This window comes from Vicugna pacos, chromosome 2 (genome assembly GCF_048564905.1).
Source record: "Vicugna pacos chromosome 2, VicPac4, whole genome shotgun sequence".
Taxonomy (NCBI): domain Eukaryota; kingdom Metazoa; phylum Chordata; class Mammalia; order Artiodactyla; family Camelidae; genus Vicugna; species Vicugna pacos.
In genome coordinates this window covers 50,025,378-50,044,701 of record NC_132988.1, presented here as the reverse complement: position 1 = coordinate 50,044,701, position 19,324 = coordinate 50,025,378, and the positions used below count along the sequence as shown (strand labels likewise).

General features: G+C 36.3%; 1 protein-coding gene and 1 long non-coding RNA gene across 13 annotated transcripts in view; one reads left to right on the top strand and one right to left on the bottom strand.

The window, feature by feature from the left end:
- LOC140700126 (uncharacterized) overlaps window positions 1–18,075 on the bottom strand; it is a 32,376-nt gene extending 14,301 nt beyond the window's left edge. The window contains exons 1-3 of one of the 2 annotated variants that reach the window (XR_012078354.1): window positions 17,925–18,075; window positions 17,353–17,529; window positions 234–282 (exon numbers count right to left, since the gene is read on the bottom strand). This is a non-coding gene — a long non-coding RNA (uncharacterized lncRNA). The remainder of the gene's footprint in view (window positions 1–233; window positions 283–17,352; window positions 17,530–17,924) is intronic. The other variant, XR_012078355.1, reaches the window with a different exon arrangement.
- BANK1 (B cell scaffold protein with ankyrin repeats 1) overlaps window positions 1–19,324 on the top strand; it is a 551,109-nt gene that overhangs the window by 249,764 nt on the left and 282,021 nt on the right. The gene's annotated exons all lie outside the window — the stretch shown is intronic.

The window sequence follows — 19,324 nt, the reverse complement described above, 5'->3', positions numbered from 1 at the left end:
GGTTGTTGAAGAAGCCCTAAATGACGTTAAAGAAAATAAATATTGCTTTGCACAAGTGTATTTCCTTTTTTATTTATTTTCCCATGTGATCAGAGAATGAGTCAGCCCTCTGATGTTTCACAGGGAAAGAAATGTCTTTTTTAAAAATACCATTATGTTTAAAATTTGTGCCGTTTCTTTCTTTGAGCAGATCTTAATCTGTATCTAAATTATTCAATCAAAATAACATTTACCTTTAATTGCTGAAGTAATCTGTGCTCAAATCAGAAAATTTGGAAAACACTGAAAAGCAGAAAAGAGAAAATTCTCAATGCCTTTCATAAGCACTGTTAGGAGTTTAGCTGTGTGTCCTTGTTTTTCCATCACACTTTTTGTCATATAGTATGTATAATTTCATTTATTATGTAGCATGCATAGTTTCAAACTAGCTTGTTTTTCCTCTTTCTTTAGCAGTCGTAAACATCTTCCTATGTCAGTAAATATTCATCTGTTTGTAGCATTTAGATTTTTTCAGAAGTATAAAAATTCAGTGAAATGTGTAAAAATAGTATAGATACTTCGGTTTATTTTCTTAGGGTAAATTACTGAAATTGGGAGTTGTGGATGAATGGTATGCTCAGTGTAAAATAGAGGTTCTGTATGTGTGTGTGTGTGTGTGTGTGTGTGAGAATGTGTTCACATACATGTGTGTTTTCCCATGTTTTTTCCCAGAAAACCATCCATTTACCCCCCACTCCGACCCCCCAGGTCTATGACCCTCCATTGTCTTTCCATACCTCCACAATTTATGGCAAGGTTTTTCCTACTCACTTCATTTAACATTATCCTGCCTTCCCTCTCACAGAGAAAACAGAAACCATTGGGAAAACTCCCTCAGTTTCACTCCCTTACCTGCAAAGTTATTTATTTGCCTATTATTCTTACTTTTCCTCCTTGCTCAGAAGCGTTTTCTCTATTCCTTCGGTGAGTGATCTTTACTTATATTCTGAATCCTATCACCATAGTATCAGATCTGAGGCCATGTGCCAACATTTACCAAGGAATTTGCTCATTTTAACTACCTGATTGTATTTCTTGGCAAAAGGATTTTTTTATAATGTTTTATTGTTATGTAAATATTGATACAATCTCTAATGATATTCCTTGTTTATTCTCGAAATTACTAATTTATGTTCTCTAATTTTTTTTCATCCCTTATGCTAAGAATTTATCAATTTTACTGGGTTTTTTTTTCAATTGAAGTATAGTCAGTTTACAATGTTGTGTCAGCTTCTAGTGTACAGCATAATGTTTCAGTCCTACAAACACACACATATATATTCCTTTTCATGTTATTTTTCAGTAAAGGTTACTACAAGAAATTAAATATAGTTCACTGTGCTCTATAGTATAAACTTATTGTTTATCTATTTTATATATAGTAGTTAGTATCTGCAAATCTTGAACTCCCAATTTATCTCTTCCCACTCCCTTAACCCTCTGGTAACCGTAAGTTTGTTTTCTATGTCTCTGAGTCTGTTTCTGTTTTGTAAATAAGTTCATTTGTCTTTTTTTTTTTTTTTTTAGATTCCACATGTAAGTGATATCATATGGTATTTTTCTTTCTCTTTCTGGCTTACTTCACTTACTTCTATCCATGATGCTGCAAATGGCATTATTTCATTCTTTTTATGGCTGAGTAGTATTCCATTGTATAAATATACCACCACTTCTTTATCCATTCATCTGTCGATGGACATTTAAGTTGTTTCCATGTCTTGGCTATTGTAAATAGCACTGCTATGAACACTGGGGTGCATGTATCTTTTTGAATTAAAGTTCCCTCTGGATATATGCCCATGAGTGGGATTGCTGGATCATATAGTAAGTCTATTTTCAGTTTTTTAAGGAATCTCCATACTGTTTTCATAACAGCTGCACCAAACTACATTCTTACAAACAATGTAGGAGGATTTGCTTTTCTCTACAGCCTCTCCAGCACTTATCATTTGTGGACTTCTTAATAATGGCCATTCTGACTGGTGTGAGGTGATACCTCATTATAGTTTTGATTTGCATTTCTCTGATAATTTGTGATGTTGAGCACTAGTATTTTGAAAGAACTAATGTTTGGTTTGGTAAGTTTTCATTTCATAATTTTGGTGTTTGCTTTAATATATTTATGTTCTTATCATTTCCTATTTTCTATATTCTTTAATTTGCTGTCCTTGGTTCTTGAAATAGATGCTTGAATTACTACATTTCAGCTTTTGTAATTTATAATTTCTAATATATACTTTTAAGACTATAAATTTTTCCCTAAGCAAATCTAAATTTTTATTTCTCATTTTTTTGCATCCCACTTTTTTAAAATTAATTTTTAAAAATATTCTACTTCCTCTTCTTCCTCTCTGGTTTACAGTTAATTATGTTACATAGCTTTCACTATTTTACTAGTAAATGCTTTCAACCAGGGGTCAGCAGACTATGACCCATGGCCCAAATTAACACAAATCCCTGATTCATCATAATCTATCTTAAATTAGTATTACCACACCATGACCAAGGTAATAACATTTTAATCCTATTTATCTTCTCTTGTTTTTTGACTGAAAATGTCTTTTTTTTGCCTTTATTTTGAATGATATTTTTACTGATTATATTTTTCTGAATTGACAAAAATGCATCTACAAGATGATATTTCATTACCATCAGGCTTCCATATTTTCTGTTATATAATCAGTTGTTGAACTATAGCTGTTCTTTTGGAAGTGATATGTTCCCCCCCCCACCACAACCCCAGCTTCTTTTCTGTTTTGTTTCAAGCAGTTTTCCTATGATGTAACTGAGTAATTTTCTCTTTGTTATTCATGATTGGCTTTACAGAAGTTGTTGAATTTGTTGTTGATATCTTTTGTTTGTTTTGGAAATTCTCAATCATCATTATCACCTCAAATATTACATCTTTGATTTCATTTTTCTCATTTCCTGGGACTCTAATGACTTTTAGGAGGTTTTATCACTGTGTCCTCTCCACCCGTTTTTTTTCCTGTGTGTGTTTCAATTTTCTGTCAACCTATCTATTTCCCATTTTCTGAAACTTTAATCTGTAGTTAAATCTATTTATTTAATTATTAATTTCAGATAATTTTTCAGTTTTAGGATTTAGTATTTTTGAGCTTTAAGATTTTTAAAAATCTATTTTATATAGATTCCATTATTCTGAGAAAAAATTTTATTTACCTTTTTAAACATATTAATTACAGGTACTTTAAAGTTCAAGTCTATAACCTAAGAAGCTAGATTAGCCATGCATGTTTTCCTATTGCTGTATGTGTTTTTGTGTGTGTGTGTGTGTGTGTGTGTGTGTGTGTGTGTGTCTTCTCTTGGTTTTGGACATTTGTTTCTATTTTTGATAAGACTTATAGTTTATTAAATATTAGACATTACTTATGAAAAATTGTATAGGTTCTGACTGATAGTATCTTCCGATAGGTAGAATTTAATATATCTTTTAGTAGTCCTAGTGAGGTCAGCTTACTTTGAACTAGTCAAGGCTAGTCTACTGACAATTTGCATTTATCTAAAGGCAATAGCTTTTCTGGATTCTCAGTGTAATGCCTGAGGTGCTTTTCATGGCTTCTTTTCTTTAGCAGACCCTGAGCTCTAATTTTTGTCTCCTCAGCATTTGAAGACCACAAGAATTCCTGCTTAATTATTTTGCCACTTGGCATCCATTTTCTGCTTGGTTTCTTAACATAACAGCTCTGTGCATTCACAGTTTAGGAATTTGCAATGTATCTAGAAAAAACTGTGATCTGTCTGTTGGATTCATTTTTATGTGACTTGTTTTTTTTGTGAAATTTTAGCCTTGTTAATCTTGAACTTTGAATTCTGTTTCCCAAGCCCAGTGCAACTACTGCAATTTCTTGCTTGTTCTGCACCTGTACTGTATGGGAAAAACAAGCAATTCCCCAAAGGGGCATGGGACGTCTTACATAGAGATAACTGCTCTCCTGCATTTCCATTCTCCTGAGGCTTTGGTTCCTCATGTCCAGATTGTTTGGTTCTCCAATGTTTTTAAAAAAAACAGCTTTAAAGACATTTATTTAGAATTGCATTTGTAATTAGTTGGTGGGGTTGAGGAAGGGTTTAGTCTGATCCAGCTACCGTGACATGGCCAGAGTTGTTATTCTGACCTCAGTCATTTTTGCTTTAATTTTAACGTCATCACTTCTGCTTTTTTGAGGTTTATTTTCTTGTTCTTGTTCTTATTCATTTCCTTGAAAGCACTCTTCATCTATTTGCATTCTTTCTTGTATATTTTTAAGGCTGTGCGTTTTCTTCAGAGCTTCACTTTACCTGTATTCCACAGATTGTGGTTTCTGGTCTGTACCACTTCTCTCTACCTCCCCACCCACCCCACCTTCCTGAATGTTTTGGAACTTCCCGTTTTGGGTTTCTTATTTAAGCCAAGATTATGTAAGAAAAAGTACATTGTTTCAAAGTTTCTAGGTACTAGAGTGTTTTTGATTTCTGGTTTTGTTAGTAATTCCCAATTTTATTATATCTCAGCTAATGAATATATTATTTACTTTTTGAAATTTGTTGAGGCTTTTTTCATTCTAAGATATGAATTTTAAATGATCTTTTCATGCCACTTGCAAAAGAAGTGTATTCTCTGTTTTCAAGTTACTAACCACCACCTTCCCCCATCTCTCTCTCTCTCTCTCTGTTTCTCTGTCTCTCTCATTGACTGTTTTCTGGCCTGAATTCAGTAATGTTATGATCCTTATTTTCATTTTGTTCACACTTGTAGTTTGCCCAATATTTTATTTTTTATTTTTCCAAATCAAATTTTTTTCATTGCTCCTTGTATATAACTCACAATTTTATTTTTCATTGTGTTCCAATATTTTACTTTAAATAAGTTAGGCCATTTACTTTTATTGATATTTTAGAGAAATTTAAGTTTAATTTGGCATATTATATTATGCAATGCCTTATGTTTATATAACTTTGCTTTTTAAAAATTCTTCAGTCTATAGTGATTTGTATTGTTTCTTCTGAAAAAATATTTTTTATTGTATCTATATGTTTACATGTTATTTTTATGCACTACATATTTAGATTGCACTACCATTGTATTATTAACAATGATAACATTTCCATACCCTCCCTTCTCAACCCTCTCCCGATACAACAGATTGAATTTATTATATTATTTCTGGCTTTGGTTACCTTTTTATTATTATATTTACATTTTTGGAATCAACATTAGGTGATATTATTTGACTTCCAGGTACTATAAATTAGGAAGTAATTGCAAGTATACACAGACACACACACACTTCCAGCATGTAGTGTCATTGCTGCTGCTCTGACTATTTCTGCTTTTTACTCATCATGTACACACGTGTCAAGAACATGTTACTCCTTGACTATGGACTTTTTCTGATCTGTTGGCAAATGCCGGCTGCCAGAAGTGAGTGCTTTTATTTTGAAAAATATTTATTTATTGAATTTACATTACAGGACAGTTTCACTGTGTATCACATTCTTAGGTCAAAATTGAATATACGTCATCTTTATCTTGTGTTTAAGATTGCTGAGGAAAAATGTGAAGGCAGCCTGATGTGTCCGCCTCCTGTTTTACATGTATTAAATGTAAATAAATGTTAAAGGAATATTTTCTATCACTGAATTTAGAAACTTTATTACAATATATCTAGGTTTGATTATTCTCAGATATGGTATGCCATTTCAACATATAGTTCCAATACTTCTTTGGTATCTGGCATTTTTCTTCTACAAAATCCTTAAATATTTATTTGTTCATTTACTTTGGGACTTCATTTGTGCCTGTATTGAATATTTTTCTTCTGGCTTTCCTAGCTAAATATTTCCTTCTGTATTTTAACTCTTCATTTCCATTCTTTTCAGTTTTACTTATTTCTGTTCTCTCTGTATCTTACATATTTTTGGTAGGCTTAATTTTTTTTTATGTTGCTTCCAATTTTACTTTTATTTCAGTTATAATTTGTTTTTTTCTCTTTTACTTCTTTCCTTAGCATAGATAACCTATGTGTTATCTTTTCCTTATAACTTAATACCTCTTTTCTGAGATCTTATATCCATGTTTTATATTCCTAATAAATAGGGAAAATTACTATTTAAGATACTGGAATATTAGTGCCAAGATATTTGTTTTCCATTTTCATTGATTCTTGGCAATATTTTTCTGATAAGTTTTCATTATCTGTTTTGCTTTATTCTTTTCCTCCTTCTTTACTCATTATTTTTGGATGTATGCATCCTTATATGAGATAATTTTTCTTGTTCAGATATTTGAGGAATTTCACCTAGGAAGGGACCTGTGATTTGATGCAGATTAATGATTATTTTACATATGATGCAAAATTAATATTTATTTTTCCCAATCGAATAGATAGGAGATATTTTGGCAGATTTTTTTATAATGCAGAAGTCTTACATGCCCCTTCTCCTATTTAGCATGTAGACTTTCTAATTTATTCTCAGTGGGACTTTCTAACTAATTCTTTGTTTGGCCCTATATTCTCTGCTTTTCAAACATATTCATGTCTGGGAAATATTTGTTGCCAACCTTTGCTCCGATGTCCAACAGTTGCAAACAAGAGTAGTTTGCATTCAGTGTGCTCCTTTTACCTTAAAAATATCTTATGGATTTTTGGTGACTAACTGCCATAAATACCCTATCTCTACTTTTTTTTTCTCCAAGGCTTATTTGTAGTTTTGGGTTTTGCTGACACATAATTTATTTGAAGCTAGGGTTTACCTGTTCCGTGTTCCCTTTGATGCATTGCTTGATGTCCAATTGGAGAAGGAGAAACTATTAAACTTTTCATCATCACCTTCAAATTGGATGTCTTATCTACATTTTAGGCTTTGACTTTAAGAGCATAGAGGAAGCATAGAAAACTCCTGGTCCAAGCATCTCATTTGGCAGAAGGTGAAATTCAGGCTAAAGTAAAATGTTATTGCCAAGGCCAGTACCAAACCTATTATAAATAGCAAAATAAAAATCCATCCCAGGTCTCTTAATTGTCAATCCAATGCCACTTAAGTTACACAAAGTATTTTCATTCATTCCATTTCAAAACTTCTAGTAAAACATCTCTCAAAGCAAGTGACTTGTTAGCAAGTTAGGATAAATATTTGCAAAAATTAGAAATATGGAAGAATTCTCTCAATAAGCAAGAGATAACTTTCATCTAATATTTCTACCAGAATAAAAAAAGACATTTTGATATAGGTCCAAATTAAACACTAGAGTAATTTTAGGGATTAGTGGTGTTAGGTTTTGGAAATGATGGTGGGATTATTTTGCTCTTGAGCACAGTGGGGGTTGGTGCACAGAAAATGTCTGATTCTGTCCTGCCTGCTGTATCACTCAATCTCGGGAGTTATCTGAGAGATAGGGCACTTAATTTTTAGCTGAGACTTTAGATTTATTTTGAACATCGGGTGACTGTGTTCTCCCTAAACCCAAACTTCAATTTATTCATTCCAGATGTCTACATTTGTGCTAGATGCAGTCCTATGCACTGAGTAGAGAGTGATGAAAAAACAAAAGATGAAATCTCTGCCTTAGAGCTAATAATGTATGGGAGAGAGACAGTCATCATATTCATAGGTAGATAGATTGATAGGTAGCTAATTGATTATTGCCACAAAAAAATGAAATGAAGTAGTGAGTGTATGTCCCTCCTGTTACTTAGAGGTGGACTCATGTTTGAAGAACTCTGGAAACTCTAAGGGAATAGGTTTAAGGATTGTAGAAGTGCATGCTCACCACCTGTATACGATTTCAGGTTGAAGGTAGGTGATATTTTAGCACTTAATGGGCTACCTTATTAGCATAACATGAACTTCATCTTGCCCCATGGATATTTTTATTTTACTGTATTTCATAATGTATTTCTGTGCCATTGGGTCTGGTTGAGGTACCAGTTCAATTAGACTTCCCATGAGCTAGTTCAGAGAGTGACAGGGGTGGGAATAATAATATAACAGGAAAAAGGAAACTTATTTAGTGACATTTGAATTGAAATGTAATTGATGATAAAATGAAGGCTTGCAAAGACTTCAGGGTAGAGCATAGAAATAACAGGCTTGACATGTTTGAGGCACTGAAAGGAGGATAGTGCTGCTGGAGTGTTAAGAGGGAAGCAGAGAGTGTCGAAGAGTAAGATTTTGTTGATGGGCAGGACTCAAATCATGGAGGACCTTGAAGGCCTGGCAGGACTGGACTATGGATTTTACCCTTACTATAGTAGGAAGCCATTGGTGGTTTTCAAAAGAATAACAGGATTGGTTTATGTTTAGCTGCTGTGTAGAGAATTAACTGTAAAACACAGGATGGAAGCAGGAAGATCACTTATGAGCCTTTTGGAATAATCTAGGCTGTGCTCACGGGGTAGCAGTGGATATGGAGTAATGCAGATATACACAGGATATTTATAGATTTCAAAATACCTGAAAACATAGGGGAAACATTTCATTTTATTATACATTTCTCAGGTTCATAGTTTTATTTATGACTATAATTTTTAAAGTTTTTACCTGAAGATTGCTCTAGAGGTTGAAGGAAAGGGTTCCCTGATGAGGGAAATTTGGCTCTGGCTTGAACTCTTTCACCCTTAGCTCCTGCCACAGATTGTCTACCCCTTAGCCTTTTATTTCTGGGGTCTGTCATTTCATGGACATCTCTCTTGAGGAGCAGTGGAATGATGTTTCAGCGCTACCCAGGTCCATGGTGACAACTCAACTTCTACAAAAATGTGGATGTGTTTGTATGACAAACATACGGAGTTCAGGATGTTTCTGTGCCACCTCTTCTCTACTCTGCCATCATCCTGATGCCTCTTTATCTATAGCGCATCTTAGCAGCATTAGTTGCTTTGAAGGTTGAATGGTGAGCCAAATTTCAGATGTGACATTGACACTTGCCTTGACATTGTAGAGGATGAAAACATTTAGGGTTTTCATTTAACTTCTGGTAGGAGATGAACCCAATGGGAAAAAGTAAGGAGAGTAAAAACAGCCATGTTCTCTCTCTCTCTCTCTCTCTTTTATTGACTGAAGTAGGTGTGAGGATGATTTTTGGTGGTGGAGCCAGTTCTCTGCCCAAGCACACATCAGGAAGCCCCAGTAGAGCCTCTTCCTCAAAGTTCAATCATTAATTTAGCAGTTATTTATTGAGTGTCTATTTTAGGTACTACAGTAGGTGCTAAGGCAACAGAAATGAAAAGACAATGGTAGCCCCTAACCTCAGTGAAAACATCAACTGGTTTAGTTTTATATAAGTATAAACTTATAAGCACACCCACGGGCTCCATGACAGTTCCTAGGCTGACCATAAAAGGTCAAAAGTGGGTGGGGGTCGGATTCCTTGGAATCCCTGCCCCTTCTCCAAAGTAGTTGGAATAATCCTCTCACTCATTAGCATATGAAATTATCAAGCCCATAAAAACTTAACAACTCCACACCTCATGGTCACTCTCTCTCTTGCCTTCTGAGATGGCCCGCACTCTGTTTATGCGATGTGTATCTACTTATACTTTAAAGTAAACACACCCACACCTCTTGGCCTCTCTCCCTCTTGCTTTTTGAGATGCATTCCGCCTATGGAGTGTATATCTCCTAAACCACTTTCCCTTCTGAATGAGACAGACCCGACTCTGTCTATGGAGTGTGTATCTCTCTAAATAAACTTGCTTACACTTTACTGTACCTGGCTCTCAAATTCTTTCCTGCGTGAGGCAAGAATCTATTCTCTGGCGACATCTTCACCCACTCCTAACTCCAGCATAAAATGATGAGATAGGAGCAGGATAATTTAATACTTCTATGCAAGGGAAGAGGTTGTGGTGGTGTGTGGGCAACATAGCAGTCACTGGTTCATAGCAATTCTGAAATCCACCTGGGCAAATGTTTTCAGTTCCCCCTTCTCTGAGATTTAAGAGGAAAATCCACTCTTATATCCAAGGGGGACATCTCATTTAGCTTCTGATGAACACAAGTAATGTTTAAATCAGGGTTAGTCTACACTGCATGTGAGTTTAATGGAACACCCAAGAATTTCTCCAGCAAACAGTACCTGAGTAAATGGCTATAGGATAATTTGGACAAGGACTTGGAGAATCCTTACCATGAAAATTTGATATGGTGGTACAAAGGGATTTCTTTCCTCTGAAGATTTCTTTCACTCAGTGGGTTGCAAATCTGAAATGGCTCAGGTCTGAAAAAAATTTTTCTTTAATATAGTTTGAGCAATCTATAGATTGAAGAGTTGGCTGTCTCATTATTTGGTCCTAGGAGCTCTGTGTTCTGTTCATCATCTCCATAGGTCTCTGAAGATCAAGCTCCCGTGTTTGTCATGCCAACCTTGCTGCTAATTACATTTATTGTGTCCACTTTGTTTCTGGTGGTTAAAATATTGGATTGATTATTTTGGGATTTTATCATCCCTTTTATAAACTGCCTGGGGTCCTTCTTATGTAAAAGCCATGGCTTCAGATGACAGCTGCTACTAAGTTTCTTAACAATTCTGGTTCCCCTCTCAGTAACACATTCTTTATCACTTTGATAAACAGAGTGTGCCATGGACCTCTCCACAAAACAGAGTCCTCTCATGAGTTTTCTGTCTGTGATAAAATATTCTCTCTGGCAAGCCTATTTGAACTTTTAATCCTGTTACTCTACCATTTGCTGTAACAGTTTTACTTCACATAGTAGAAGCCATCAATTTTTCCAAGCTTCAGGTTTCCAGTGAAGCAGTGTATTGGCACCATCTTCACCCCCTGAGGCTTTCCAGAATGTTAAACACTGTATCACAAGAAGATGAACCCATATTGAAAAACCCTTCATTATTTAGCGTTCTGTTTTACTTGACTTGATTCATCCTCTTCAGGATCCTATCCCGAATCTTGCTGGTGTATGTTGGCTAGGTCTTCCAGCTCTTTTGACTTATTGACAATTTCTTCCTTTAGGGAGCCCAGCTCTTCCTTTATCTGGTCATGTTGTAGCTGGACCACACTTATTAATTGGGTGGCCAAGAGAGCACATGGAGATGAATCGTGAGGAGGGATGATATATCCTGTCTTCTAAGGCATAAGCTCGTGCACTGTGGTCAAGCAGGGATGACGTGCTGGTTTTTTTCATGAGAGGTGGTGCACTTCTCCAGGCACAGAGAGTTCAGAGGAACCTGGAGATTAAAAATATCTAAGTGCATTGACGCAGAGACCCAGATATCACCATCTCAGGTTTTAGAGTCCATTCCTTCCCACTCAGAGCCCTCATCTTGGCATAGCAGGCTTGTCAGGATGGAGAATTCAAACTTTGGAGTTCTGCTACTCATAAAATTAAGTCTTGGCCCTGATCCTTAGCCTTCTCTGTCTTCTAGCTATAGCAGATGACAATCTCTTTGCCCTTTATACGCTGCTTTCTGTCTTTCACAATTTGTTTTATATTGGTGGTTAATCACCCTCAGCCTTTGTTTTCTTCTTTAAGTGTACCAATGGCTCTTTCTACAGCTATCGAATTCCATAGTTCTTATCATTATTATTTTCCCCAAATCTTTCATGTGTCTGAGATATTGTACCCATCAATTCATTCATTCCATTGGCATCCTATCCCAGTTTACTACTGGAAAAAAAGGAGGGTGGTAGCAATTACACTGAAACCACATGCCAGGAGCTCTCAATGCCTGTGATGATGTCCTCAAGGCTGGAGTGAGATCCAGCTCCAAATTTCATTTTAGAGTCAGCTCCCTAGGCCTATTCCTGGCACCAAGGGTCACAAGTTCTCTGGGAAATACATTCTGATACTTACATGCAGTAGGTTTTTTGAGAAATTGTTTTAGGAACAATACATGCAAGGGGTAAGGAAAGTAGGAGTGGGAAAAGGAAGAAGCTGAACAGAGTAGCAGTTGCAACAAAGACCTGAAGCCATACTTTGGGGAGTTTTCATATTGGATGACCCTTCAAAATTGTTCCACTTGGGTAAGGAGTCCAGCCCTTGTACTCACTCATTGAACTTCCACTGTACTCCTGGATGCAAGTTGTCTTGTAGGGAAGGTGAGTAACCTTGATGCAAGTTGTCTTGTAGGGAAGGTGAGTAACCTTGGGCAGCTTCTTTTTGCCAAGGAAAAGTCCTGGAGAGAACACAGTTGTGAGCTGTCCTTAGCCAGTACCTCCTGAGAGGAGTTGAGAGGTGAGTGCCACAGAACTGAAAGAGTACAGCATGTGGTACTTGAGCCAACTGCTGAAGTCAATAGGCTTTTCCTCCTTCTGCGAATTACCTCTACCTTTTCCTGGGAAATGGTTTTCTCTAATCCAACCATGTGCTCTGAATTTGTGTGGCCATCTTTTGACACATCCTAACTCCTCCTCCAACTACTGTTGATGGACCTCAGCAAGATGAATCAGCATGCTCCACGCCTCCCTCCTTAAGTGCAAAGATGAGCTCTTGAATCAACTTATGTCAGTTAAAGTCCTTCTTTATGAATTTTTATAATAGTTTTATTGAGATGTAATTCACATACCATAAAATCCACCCTTTTAAAGTATAATTCAGTCATTAGTAGATTCACAGTCCCACAAGCACCCCTACTGTCTAATTTTAGAATATTTTCATCAGTCTAAAAAGAAACTCTGACTCAGCATTCACACTCCATCTGCCTCAGCCCCCAGTCCTTGGCAATCGCTAATCTACTTTCTGTCCTTAAGGACTGGCCTGTTTGGATGTTCCACATAAACAGAATGATACAGTCTTTTGCAACTGGCTTCTTTAACTTGGCATAGTGGTTCCATGTTGTAGTATATATCAGTACTTCATTCTTTTTATTGCAGGGTAATATTCCATTGTATGTTACACCACACTTCTTTTATCCATTCTTCGGTCAGTGGACATTTGGCTTGTTTCCACTTTTTGACTCTTATGGATAATGCGGCTGTGAACATTTGTGTCTCATGATCTTCTAAACTTGATAGAGACAGTAATGCTCAGTCCTACTCATTTTTCTTCAGCTGGGCATGTCTTCAGCATTTTGAGGTGGCTATCCTAGAGTGAGAGAAAAGAAGTGGAGGGAGAGAGAACAGCCCTCTATTTCAGTTTTCCACGAGGCCCAGCTGCCTCACTCCTCTTTCCACAGTTTGGTCACATGATCTGTTAGAATATCCCATTTTACATAACCTGCTCTGACCTGAGTTTCTATCATGTGCGTACAAAGGAGGTCAGGCTAGTGCATGACTCCTGATAAAACCTTAAAGAATGCTACCAGCAGTGATGCTCTTTAAATAATAAAAGTCCAAAGTTCAGAGATAACTCACAGCTGCACCCTCCTCCTACCTCTCTCATCTCCTTGTGGAAATAACCTGTCAATGGAAATATCCCCAATCTTAAAGCACCAAACTCCAAAACTTACTTTGCTCAGAAGGCTCCCTAAAGGGATTCAATCGCCTCTTCCATTTCAGGCGTAAACAATTTGTTCTGCCCTTTTATTTAGGGTTTACTCCTGTGTGAATTAAACTACCGTTCGTTTACATTTCTGCCTTCTTTAGGCTGTAGGCTCTTTGACACCTGGGACTTTTCTTGTTCAACTTTGTGTTTCTAATAGTTCTCACAGTAATTAATTCAACAAACGCTTATTCATTTTTATGTATTTGTCACCTATTCTATTTTTAGAAACTATGTTAGTCCTGGGGATAGAAAAATGAGTGAGAACCCTTGAGGGGCTTAATTTTTATTATAGGAAGGCTTTATTTCAATCAGTAAGAATAAACCATAAATTGAATAAATTGGGAGTTTCGGATTAGCAGATACAAACTACTATGTACAGAACAGATAAACAACAAAGTCCTACTGCATAGCACAGGGACCTATATTCAGTGGCTTGTAGTAACGTGTAATGAAGATGAATATGAAAAAGACTATGTATATATTTATATATATGACTGAATCACTATGCTTTACACTAGAAACTAACACAACATTGAAAATCAGCTATACTTCAATTAAAAATGGGAAAGAAAAAACTTATCAAATAATATGCTATTAAAAAAAAGAATAAACTATATACATGTTATGGTAAAACTAAGAAGTAGAGGAGACCGGGAGTCACAAGAGGGTTCAATCAGTTTCACTCAATCATAGAATCTTAGATTTATAGGTGAATCCATTCTTAAGCACAAGGAGGGAACCCCCTTTAGCTTCTGACAAACAGACGTAATTGCTCTATCGGGGTTAATCTGCACTGCATGTGAGTTCACTAACTAGCCTATTTCAGAGTCACAAAGTGGCCACAAGTCTCAAACTGATATATATTGTGTTCTTTAGCTCTCTGGGACACATAGGATAGTGAATCTCTTCTCCTTTTGTGTCTGAGTGGGATTAGGTCTCCAGGCCTCCTCTTGGGAAGAGAAAGGCTCCTAAGAGACTCCTGTGAGACCATTCTCACTGGCCATGCTTGTGTGGGAGGGAACCCCAGACCCTTGTGTAACAGATACTTCTGCAAGGGGTGAAACAAATAACATGCTTACCTCACATGTAGCTTCTCTCTTTCTTCTTTAAGGTAATATTTTTTGATAGAAAAAGAAATGGCTAGTAAGATAGAAGTTAGTCTATCAGTCACTGAAATCAGATCCCTTTTACTAAGTATGAAAGGTATAAAAATAATTAGCCTCTGGGGGAGAAAGAAGAAAAGTATAAAAGAGGAAACTATCAATAAAGCTGGTATCTGACCACTTAATTGAGAGTTTCAGGAGAAGACTGAAAAAAAAAATACCACTTGCTAAGGGAAAGACAGTGATGAATAAAGATTTAGGGGGAAAAAAGTGACATAACTAGCTCTATTATACAGTAGCTTTACTGATCTCTTATCATTTTTGTTTGTTTTGGTGTAGGTTGGAATTCACATGTAAAGATAGTTTTCAGAGTACCAAGGAGAACTTGCCTTGTCCTGAATTGAGATTACGTTCGAGATTGTATTTTAATTATTTTAAATTCGTCAGGCATTGGGATAACAGATCCTTAGGGAGGGTTTTCCTCACTGTAACACTAAGCTAACCTTCCTCTGCCTAGCCCAAATCTCCTAAATATCCCAGGGCCCGCTCTATAATAATATTATCCTTTCTCTATTATAATATTGGAATACTCTATACTTTATTACAATTTCTATTACTTGTCTATATGGGAAACATCCTAATGATAAAAACAATGACACATAGTAGGTACTCAATATATAATGGCCAAATGACTGGATAATAATCCATTATAATTGTTTTGAATATTCACTTAAAAAAATTCCCTAGTGCTGTTTAATGAGAAGTATTCACTGTGTCTATAAAGCAAAATTCTTTTACTTTTTAAGTTGAATTTTTGTTAACTATTATTATACTGTTAAGATCAGTTTATGAATTATATATTTTAGCATACGAAAAGTCCATCATTATGTACCATTATTAGAATATTATAAGTAGAAGATTTTCAGTACATATTTATAGAGTGAAAAATAACTTTCATTTTTAATTTTAAAATTTAAAATGTATTTTCCTCTATTTCAGCTACTTTCAAATTATTTTCAGTCTTTTCCAAAATAAAAGGCAGATTTTTTTCAGTAGAAAACAAATGTAAGAAATGTATACACAATATTTGCAGTGCACAAGAGTAAATACATTTCTTAGATCCCTCAGCAAATTTTTTCAAAGTGCTCTCCCACTCACAACACTAGCCATCAGACAAATTTATCATACCCCTAACTTTCTCTGTTTCTGTGGATGTTCAAACAACATCCAGGGAGATAGCTATACCCATGACTTAAACTATTTTTATTATCCATTTTCAATATAGTTTTCAACATCCTTCTCCTATGTATAGTTGACCTAGACTCACAAAGAAATCACTCTGTAATAATGCCTTCTTTTTCCTTCAAAAGCATACATAATGTTTTGGGTTTCAGTAGATCTTAATGAAGAATTTTTTCATTGATCCCAGTAAGGTTGGTCTGAGATTCCCCCAGCATTTCTCAAAGGCTCAAGATCCATGAACTCTCCATGAGGTCTTGCAAAAGAATGTAGAGCCCTCTGTCCTAGAATCTCAAATAACCTTTGTGGGTATCTTCTTAAAAAGATGAATTGGTACCACACAGAAGGTGCGGAATGTGGTAGCCACAAGAAAGGAGCAAAATGAACTGTCAGAAGATCTGCACGAGATAGTATTCTCTTGGTATTGATTTCACATCACCAGCATTTCTGTTATTTGCTTTTGGAAAATGAAAACTCAATTTTGGGGTGAGAGTTCTCATCATACAATGTCACTTTCTGTTCTTATATCTTTTTGTAGCTCTTTGTACAGTCCATTATACTAACTGCTTTTTCTTCTCTGAATGGGTGTTTCAGACATTGATTGCAATGACTCTCGGTTTTCACATCATGGGCCAAGATGATAGGGACTTTAGCAGGAAACTTACTTCACTTTCCTCAAATAAGTGTCTGCATTTTCTTCTTTTCTAAACTGTTAACAGGCTATGCACTGCCCTGTGAAGTTGTCTGGTAGATGCTGAAAATACCTTTTATATGCTTTTCCAATTTTTGGATCGTGTCAAGAGGCATAATTGTTAGAACCCATCCTAAGCACACTAATAGCTAGTTACTCCACTAGCTGACACATTATCTTTGCTTCTCTTCCGGCTGAAATTTTCTTCCAACCACTTCCTGTTGTTGTTTCACTGTTTCTTTACTGTGACTTACTTATAATGGAAACTGACCCAGCAATCACATTATTTACAAGAATATTCTTGACCCATCTAATGCCCAGTGGTATTTTTCAATTACCATAGAACCATTTAGTATTACTTTATCCTGCACAATTCTCCACAAAAAATGAAGCAGAATGTCTAGAAGGCCTTTTGGAAGCAAGGGCTGTATCTTTTCATCACTATATGTCCAGTGCCCAGCACTGTGTCTTGCATATGGTAAGCACTTATTAAAATCCCTTGAAATGAATAAATAAATAAATAATGAAATCATGAGGAGCAATATCTCTTGTTGTCAGTCCTGTAGATTGAAGCCAACAGGTTCAGCTATCGAGAGACCTTGGTGAGTTAGGTGCTGAGGAAAACAGTATGAGTTGGGTAGGGAGTGGGGCTGAAACCCCTATCTAATCAATAATTATAGGGTAAAAATGGAAGCAAATTACCAGTGTTCTCAAAGATAGACAACATAACCAAAAATAGAAATGGAGAATTTTAGATTTCTTGACATTTAAACATTTTTATAGTATTGGTTGTTAAAACTCAGAACTACTAAGCAAGCTCTATTCCAGCAAACTCACTTTTCACTTGTTAGCACAGGCTGGGCATGGAGGTGGTGGGGTGGGTGGTGTCAGCTATAGTATGAGCAGAAAACTTGGTTAGTTCCACAAGTCATCTTCAGTTGAGTAGAAAAGTGAAGATTCAGCACATCTATGCACCCACCAGAGAACAGAAGCAAGAGCATAATGCAAACAGCCCTGCAGGGAGGAATATCAAAGAGCTAACACAACTACCAATTAACAGTGCAATATTACTCCATAGGGACTTAGCAACTTAATGCTAAAGGGAACTGAATGTTCTCTAATATATGTTTATTTAGAAGAATATAAATTCTTTTCCTTATTAACAAATATCCTCAAACACTCGACTTATCACCTTAAGTTGGTGTCAGTTTCCTATTGCCAATGTAACAATTATCACAACTTAGTGGCTTAAAACAACACAAATTTATTATCCCACAGTGCTGGAGGTCAGAAGTTCAAAATCAGCCTTCCTAGGCTAATAGTGAGGTGTCGGCAGGACTGGCGCCTTCTGGAGGCTCTCCCGGGGGAGTCCATTTCCGTGCCTTTTCCAGCTCCCAGAGGCTGCCTACCTTGCTTAGCTTGCGGCCCCTTCCGCCACATTCAGAGCACACTGCTCCAACCTCTGCCGCCTCATCGTGTCTCCTCTCTGACTTTCCTGCCGCCATCTTATAAGTGCCTTTGTGATTACATTGGGCTCACCACGATAATTCAGATACTCTTCCCATCTCAGTGTCCTTAACTGAATTCCACCTTCCGTGTAACATGACGTAATAAACACAGAGATTCTAGGGATTAAGATGTGGACCTCTTTAAGGGACCCATCACACAGATTAGGATTAAAGAATTCAGTTAAATGCAAGGAAGGATAAGAAGTGAAGAAAGCCTCAGTAACAACATCAAAAAGTGTTACTGCTGGGAAATCCCTTCACACCTTTCTAGTATGTGGTCTCATTTCAAACTAGAAAACAAGAAGTATAATAACCCACTATGAGAATAATATAATTCAGTGTCTAAATATCTGGACATCTTCTTCAAAGGAAAAATTCTCTGATAATAAATAGCCAGGAAGAAGAAAAATATTTTTTCACTTTTACAGTAGATTGCCACTTCAGGAAAGAATTAGTTTTGGTCTCTCAAGGAATCTAGAATCTAAAAGTCGAAATAAAGCCAACAGAATTAGCAAAAGCATCCAGTCTGCAAGGGCACAAGGAATTAGCCATGGCAGCTGCAACAGGGCAACAGCCAACAGCCTCAGCCGTCCAGTTATTGGAACATCGAGTCAGCGTGAGGCTCTTATAATCTCTACTGAGTGGGGTGATAATACTGAGGTTGTCAATGTGCTGCTAGAAAAAAGAATGCAAGAGAAGAAGTCAGTGGATCCAAGAGTTTAATATATTGAGAAACTAGAAACCAACTGTGGCTCGCATTTTTTTTGTCATTCTGTAACAGAGGAAAAAATCAGAAACCTGCGATTACACGCTGCTGGTAGCATTCTAACTGAAAAAGCATCTCAGTGTGAGAATTGCTAAGTGCCTCTTTCCCGAGAACAAACGTGAACCAAGAGGTAACCCAGCATTTCAGACTGTATCCTTTCCTTAGGAGAGAAACTAGGGGAAAAATAAAGTTAGCTGTGACAAAAGATGTGTTTGACACTGAGGAACAAGACCAAAATGAGTGAAAACATTTCTAAAATATCTGTTCATAAATGCATTGGCAAAGTTAAAAATACATGGACGACTCAGTTACCACCTCTGTGTATGTGATCACCACACATTTTCCTTTCTTTGTGAAAACAGTGTCTACCAATCCTCAACCAAATAGCACCAATATTGTATGAATTATGAGTACAGTTCACGTCTATTTTTAAGCATATAGATGTTCCTTTCTATGAGATTTCTGCTCTCTGAGAAAATGAGTAGGGAAACAAAGGTGATTTTTTGATACGTATATGTATAACCTTGCCTATGAC